At 51.7% G+C, this 6,991-nt stretch overlaps 1 pseudogene; it reads left to right on the forward strand.

Moving 5' to 3' along the window:
* The first annotated feature begins 672 nt into the window (after positions 1-672).
* LOC143673230 (golgin subfamily A member 2 pseudogene) lies at positions 673-4,739 on the forward strand (annotated as a pseudogene).
* Positions 4,740-6,991: the final 2,252 nt, after the last annotated feature.

Raw genomic sequence — 6,991 nt, forward strand, 5'->3', positions numbered from 1 at the left:
CGTATGATCCAGCAGATCCAATGGTGCTGGAAGTGTCAGTGGCAAATAGAGATGCTGTCTGGAGCCTTTGGCAGGCCCCTATAGGAGAATCACAACGCAGACCCTTAGGATTTTGGAGCAAAGCCTTACCATCTGCTGCAGATAACTACTCTCCTTTTGAGAAACAGCTTTTGGCCTGCTACTGGGCCTTAGTAGAGACTGAACGCTTAACCATGGGCCACCAAGTTACCATGAGACCTGAGTTGCCTATCATGAGTTGGGTGTTGTCTGACCCACCACGCCATAAAGTTGGGCGTGCACAGCAGCACTCTATTGTAAAGTGGAAATGGTATATACGAGATAGAGCCAGAGCAGGTCCTGAAGGCACAAGTAAGTTACATGAAGAAGTGGCACAAATGCCCATGGTTTCCACTCCTGCTGCCACATTACCTTCTCTTTCCCAGACCAGAGCTATGGCCTCTTGGGGAGTTCCTTACAGTGAATTGACTGAGGAAGAGAAAACTCGGGCCTGGTTTACAGATGATTCAGCACGATATGCAGGTACCACCCGAAAGTGGACAGCTGCAGCATTACAACCCCTTTCTGGGGTGTCCTTGAAGGACAGTGGTGAGGGGAAATCCTCCCAGTGGGCAGAACTTCGAGCAGTGCACCTGGTTCTTCATTTTGCTTGGAAGGAAAACTGGCCAGAGGTGTGTTTGTATACTGACTCATGGGCTGTTGCTAATGGTTTGGCTGGATGGTCAGGGACTTGGAAAGACCATAATTGGAAAATTGGTGACAAAGGGTCTGGGGAAGAAGTATGTGGATAGACCTTTCTGAGTGGGCTAAAAACATGAAGATATTTGTGTCCCATGTGAATGCACACCAGAGGGTGACTTCAGCAGAGGAAGATTTTAATAATCAAGTGGATAAGATGACCCGTTCTATGGATACCGGTCAGCCTCTTTTCCCAGCAACTCCTGTTACTGCCCAATGGGCTCATGAACAAAGTGGTCATGGTGGTAGGGATGGAGGTTATGCATGGGCTCAGCAACATGGACTTCCACTCACCAAGGCTGACCTGGCTACAGCCACTGCTGAGTGCCCAATCTGCCAACAGCAGAGACCCACACTCAGCCCCCGATATGGCACCATTCCCCGAGGTGACCAGCCAGCTACATGGTGGCAGGTTGATTACATTGGACCACTCCCTTCATGGAAGGGGCAGCGATTTGTTCTAACTGGAATAGATACATACTCTGGATATGGGTTTGCTTTCCCTGCACGCAATGCTTCTGCCAAAACTACTATCCGTGGGCTTACAGAATGCCTTATCCATCGTCACGGTATTCCACATAGCATTGCTTCGGATCAAGGAACACACTTCACAGCAAACGAAGTGCGGGAATGGGCACATGCTCATGGAATTCTCTGGTCTTACCATGTTCCCCATCATCCAGAAGCAGCTGGATTGATAGAACGGTGGAATGGCCTTTTGAAAACTCAATTACGGTGCCAACTAGGTGGCAAAAACTTGAAAGGCTGGGGTAATGTCCTCCAGGAAGCTGTGTACGCTCTGAATCAGCATCCGCTGTATGCTGCTGTTTCTCCCATAGCCAGGATCCATGGGTCCAGGAACCAAGGGGTGGAAATGGGTGTGGTGCCACTCACTATTGCTCCTAGTGATCCACTAGGAAAATTTTTGCTTCCTGTCCCTGCTACCCTGAGTTCTGCTGGTCTACAGGTTTTAGTTCCAAAATGGGGTGTGCTTTCTCCAGGAGAAACAACAGTGATACCACTGAACTGGAAGTTAAGATTGCCACCTGGCCACTTTGGGCTACTTATGCCTCTGGATCAACACACCAAGAAGGGGATTACATTATTGTCTGGGGTAATTGACCCTGACTATCAGAAGGAAGTAGGACTGCAACAACATAATGGAGGTAAAGAAGAGTTGTCTTGGAATATAGGAGAGCCCCTGGGGCATCTATTAGTACTACCATGCCCTGTGATTAAAATCAATGGAAAACTGCAACAACACAATCCAGGCAGGACCACTAATGGCTCTGAGACTTCAGGAATGAAGGTTTGGGTCACCCCACCAGGCAAAGAACCACGGCCAGCTGAAGTGCTTGCTGAGGGGAAAGGGAACATGGAATGGGTAGTGGAAGAAGGTAGTGATAAATATGAACTTCGACCACGTGATCAGTTACAGAAACGAGGACTGTAATGCTGTTTTGTTTGTGTTATACTATTTAAGTTGTAAGATATCAAGTTTAAGAATGAATGTCGCCCAAGGATTTGCACCCTATTCTGGAGAGATTTAATGTGTTTCCAGTTATATTCAGGACAGTTGAGTATTGTCAGGTAAAAGAAAAAATGTGCGCTTATTTTGTTTTCATTTGGAAATTAAGTATGGTCTAAGGCATAGGTGCCAAGTTGACAAGGGGTGGACTGTCATGGTTAGGGACAGGTGTCAACTTGGCCAAGTTGTGGTACCTGTTCATCTGATTGGGCAAGCACTGGCCTGTCTGTTGCAATGAGGACATTTCATAGGATTAGGTCATGATCACGTCAGCTACATCCACAGCTGATTCCATTTGTAATCAGCCAAAGGGGAGTGTCTTCTGCAATTCGTGATGCTAAATGCAATCATGGGAAGCCTTTTAAGGAGGACTCAGAGAAGACAGGGTGCATTCCTGCCGTGGCTGGTGAGCCTCTCCTGTGGAGTTCATCCAGGCCATCCATTGGAGTCATCGGCTTCGCAGCCTGCCCTGTGGATTTTGGACTCTGCGTTCCTGCGGTCACGTGAGACACTTTCATAAATTTTACATTTGCAAGTGTTCCCTGTTGATACTGTTTCTCCAGAAAACCCTAACTAATACAGAAGAGAAACTTCGGGTTCTGCTCATGGAAAAGTCAGCCATGCAGCAAGGGATGGACGAGCTGCACAAGAAGCTGCAGATGAGAGAACTTGCAAAACCACCACCACTGCAACCTGGAGGTCTAAACGACCACCAGCAGTTACGGCAGACCCTGGAGGAGGGGGCCACCCCACCCCAGAAACCCCCAGCCGGGCCCTCCGAGACAGAACAGCGGCTGCAAGCCAAGGCGAGCGAGCTGCAGAAGGAAATGGAGCACCTAGCAGGGCAGCTGCAGGCCCAGGTGAAGTACAACGAGGGCCTAAGTCGTCTGAATCAGGAGCAGGAGGTGAGGTTGCTGCAGCTGGAGCGGGAAGCTGAGCTCTGGGAAGAGCAGGCGGCAGATCGCAAACACATTCTGGAGACCATGGAGAGCGACCGGGTCGCCATCAGCCATGTTCTGTCCCAAAACCATGAGCTCAAGGAGCAGCTGGAACAACTACAGAATGGCTTCATCAGGCTGAGCAAGGAAAATATGGAGGTGACCAGTGCCCTGCATTCAGAACGGTATGTTAAGAAAGAGCTGGCCAAGAAGCTGGGAGAGCTGCAGGAACACCTGGCAGAACTCAAAGAGACCATGGAACTCAAGAGCAAAGAGGCTCAGGCTTTGCAAGAGCAGCGTGACCACTACCTGAGCCACCTGCAGCAGTATATAGTTGCCTGTCAGCAGCTCGTGGCTGCCTATCAGCAGCTAGCCACCGAGAAGGAGATGCCGCAAAAGCAGTTAGTGCTGCAGACCCAGCGAGTGGAAAAGCTGCAGCACGAGGAAGTTCAGAGCCAGGCTATGGCTGAGATGATGTGCCAGGAATTGCAGGGGACTCAGGGGCGCCTGGAAGCTGCCAACCAACAGAGCCAACAACTGCAGACCCAGTCGGGCCTCATGACCCTGCCTGGGGAAGGAAATGCCGTAGGGAGTGAGCAAGCAGATGAAGACGAGCAGCATCCACAGCTGAGCACCCCTGAAGACCTAGACAGTCGAGAGGCCATGGTGGCACCTTTAAAATCGGCCCTAGCTAGTGCTAAAGAAGAGGAGGCACGTCTTCCCAGGCAGCTGAAGGAGCAAAAGCGACGCTGCCAGCACCTGGCTCGTCAGGAGACCTCATCCCAGTGTGAGCCAGAGGCGGCCCCTCCCACTGAGACCGGTGGGAAAAGTGTATCAGGGGACATTAATCAGGCTCTGCAAGGGGCTATGAAGAAGCTGCAGCACTGCTTTGCTGAAATTATGCAAGATCAACTAGATTTGAAGGATCGGATGGAAGAGCTTGAACATCGCTTCCTGCAGCTATCTGGAGAGATAGACACAGTTGGTGAGTGCATTGCCCTCCACCAAAATCAGAGGGCAGTAATGAAAGAGCATCACTGTCTACAGGAGGACATTAGCTGCAGAGCAAATGACAAGGGAGGCATGACGATGCAACTGCTCGAGATGCTGGAGCTCGACAAAACACTTGTTGGTGAGCACAAAGGACAGCACGGCATGTTTCTGGCAGCTGCCCAGAGCCCTGCTGGTCAGGACACAACAGCGTCCCCAGCCCCCCAGGAGCTTGGAGCCGACAACGGACAGGACCTTCCCGAGGGGAACCTGGCTGACGATGTGGGATCTGTTAAAGGAGAGGCCCTCCAAGGCAAAGCTCTTCCCGAGACTTTGACGGCCCAGCAGAAAGTACAACTGCTACATGAGACTCAATACCCCCAGGATCACCATGGCTCGGACGATAATCCCTGCATCCCCCTCTACCAGGCTAAGTATGAAGAAGCCAAGGTTCTGGTCATCTAAGACTGTCTCTGGCCCCCACTTCATCCCTAACACTTTCCCCACCCCCTTTCCTGACGCCCTTTCCTGTCCGCGACTTCTCGCTCAGCTTCTGGTCCCCGGCCGGCGGAGGGAACAGGAGGGAGAGAGAGACAGACGCAGACAAATCCGCGCTGGTGAGAAACACAGATCCAAGACACGCAGCAGTTGTAAGCACAGACCTTTACTGGAGTTAAGCTTGCATTCTCTGTTACAGGTTCCGCGTGGGCGAAATATCCCGCGGGGGAACAACCTCTATGCGGCCGTCAGGTACGGCTCCCTGTGGGTCGTCTCCACCCACCCCGCCCGGGTAACCTCTTATATACTGTGCCCAAACCCAATAGGTTAGTGCCACGTATACAGAGGTGATTGGAAGATAGGGTTGGTGGGCGTGTGCGTCATTTGCGGAAGCAGGACGAAAGCGCCATCTTGGCTCACTCGATGGGCGGGGGGAACTCTAGAGCAGGCTGCAGCGTGTCCACTAGGCCAAACCCGGAAAGCGGCTCTCTACATCTCCCCCTTTTTGTTTTTATAAGAGGCATGGTCCGTAGACCGTATTCTTGTACCCAGTGTCTCTATTGATGATGGTGCTCCCGTGGGCCTGAGTGGCTCACAACATAGTTTGGTGCTTTGGGGAGTCTGGACTAGGCTCGCGTCATCACACGACGGAGCCTCTGGCACCGACCAGAATGCTCACCTCATATAGAGACCGGAGAGTCCGTGAACTGGATACCACGTGACTCCTCCCTGCAGTGCTTCGCCTCACAACTGGGTCAAGCGGGGATTATGAGAGCGACAGCCAGGGCATAGGAAACGCTGCGGAGGCCTCGGTGCAATGGCTAGAGCCAAGCCCAGTCTGGCCAGGACTGCGGCCGCAGCTCCACCGTCGAGGCGGCTAGGCGCGCAAAATTAACAGCCTCTGGTGCCTAGCTAAACACGGGTAGTGGCCAGGGAGCCTGCAACAAACCTTGCTGACAAGAGCTTTGCCCCAGGTGATTCAGACGGGCTATCTATCGAGGAGGGACGCACACCCACATTTGACTGGGAAGACATAGCTAACATGGTAGAAACACGTAGTTGCTGCTGTGTCTGGAACAAGCGTTCTAACAAACATTTAACAGTGACTAAGCCCACTAATAGTCCCACTGCCACGAGAATCCAAGTAGTCAAATTGGGCCAAGAGAACCATGAGGTGACTCGGTTCCACAGACTTTGTACAGTCTCGCCCAGTTTGGAAAGGTCGAAGGCAACGGGGGTTATTAAAACTGGTCCCCCTTCTAAACAATCGAAGGGTGACCGGCGTTTTCGTTGCCATCTCGTCAGTCGCCGCCGTCATCAGCAGAGTTGGAGACCTGATCTGATGGTTCAGGTTGAAAGCTTGTTGGTTTTTTAGGCAACAGCTCCGTGGTCTCCTCGGGCGATGTCACGGTTCTCACCAGTCTTTCCGGAACCCACACTGGTTGACGTCCTGGCTCCTGGGGAAAAACACAAACAGAGCCTCTGGCCCAGCTGAGCACTGGGTCAGGGCCTTGCCATTGTCCCGACAGGACATCCTTCCATCGGACCAGACCTCTATGTGGAGGAACATTTTATAATGCCTACTGTCTCTAAAACTTTTACAGAATTTACGACGTACAAGGAATCAGAAACAATATTCAGGGGGCCAGGGAATTCTTTCAGGACTGTAATAATGACTTGCAATTCGACCCACTGAGGTTTTTGTGGTTGGAAGAGCACTGTTTTGGGAGTGTCCCCTTCCATATAGTATGCTCCTGAACCGGAGCTGGAGCCGTCCGTGTACACGGTGGGGGCGCCCACTAGTGGCTTAGGCGAAGTTACTTTAGGAAAAATTACTGGGTGTCGAGTAACAAACTGCAAAAGGGGGGCTTTTGGGAATTGATTGTTAATGCTTCCTAGAAATGTACACCGGAGGATGGCCCATTGATCTATGCATCCAGTGAGTATCTCAAGTTGCTGGGAAGAGTAAGGTACTCTGAGGTTTTCAGGTTGCTGGCCGAAATGTTGTATGGCCCTTTTAATTGATTCTAAGGCCAGATCTGCAACAGCTGTAGGATAGTGCTCTAGGACCTTTTTTGGGGAAACTCCAGGGTGAACCCAGAGTAATGGTTCTTGCTGCCATAGCACTGCCGTGGGCTGTAACTCTGTCGGCAGCACGCAGGCTTCAAAAGGCTCACTGGGGTTTATTCTTTTCAGAGTAGCGCTGCTGAGCGCCTGCTCCACTCGGGCGGGGGGCACGGCCGTAACTGCCCCTCCCCCGACCAGCCTGTAAGGGGTTCCG

Source organism: Tamandua tetradactyla, unplaced genomic scaffold, assembly GCF_023851605.1.
Source record: "Tamandua tetradactyla isolate mTamTet1 unplaced genomic scaffold, mTamTet1.pri scaffold_216_ctg1, whole genome shotgun sequence".
Classification (NCBI taxonomy): domain Eukaryota; kingdom Metazoa; phylum Chordata; class Mammalia; order Pilosa; family Myrmecophagidae; genus Tamandua; species Tamandua tetradactyla.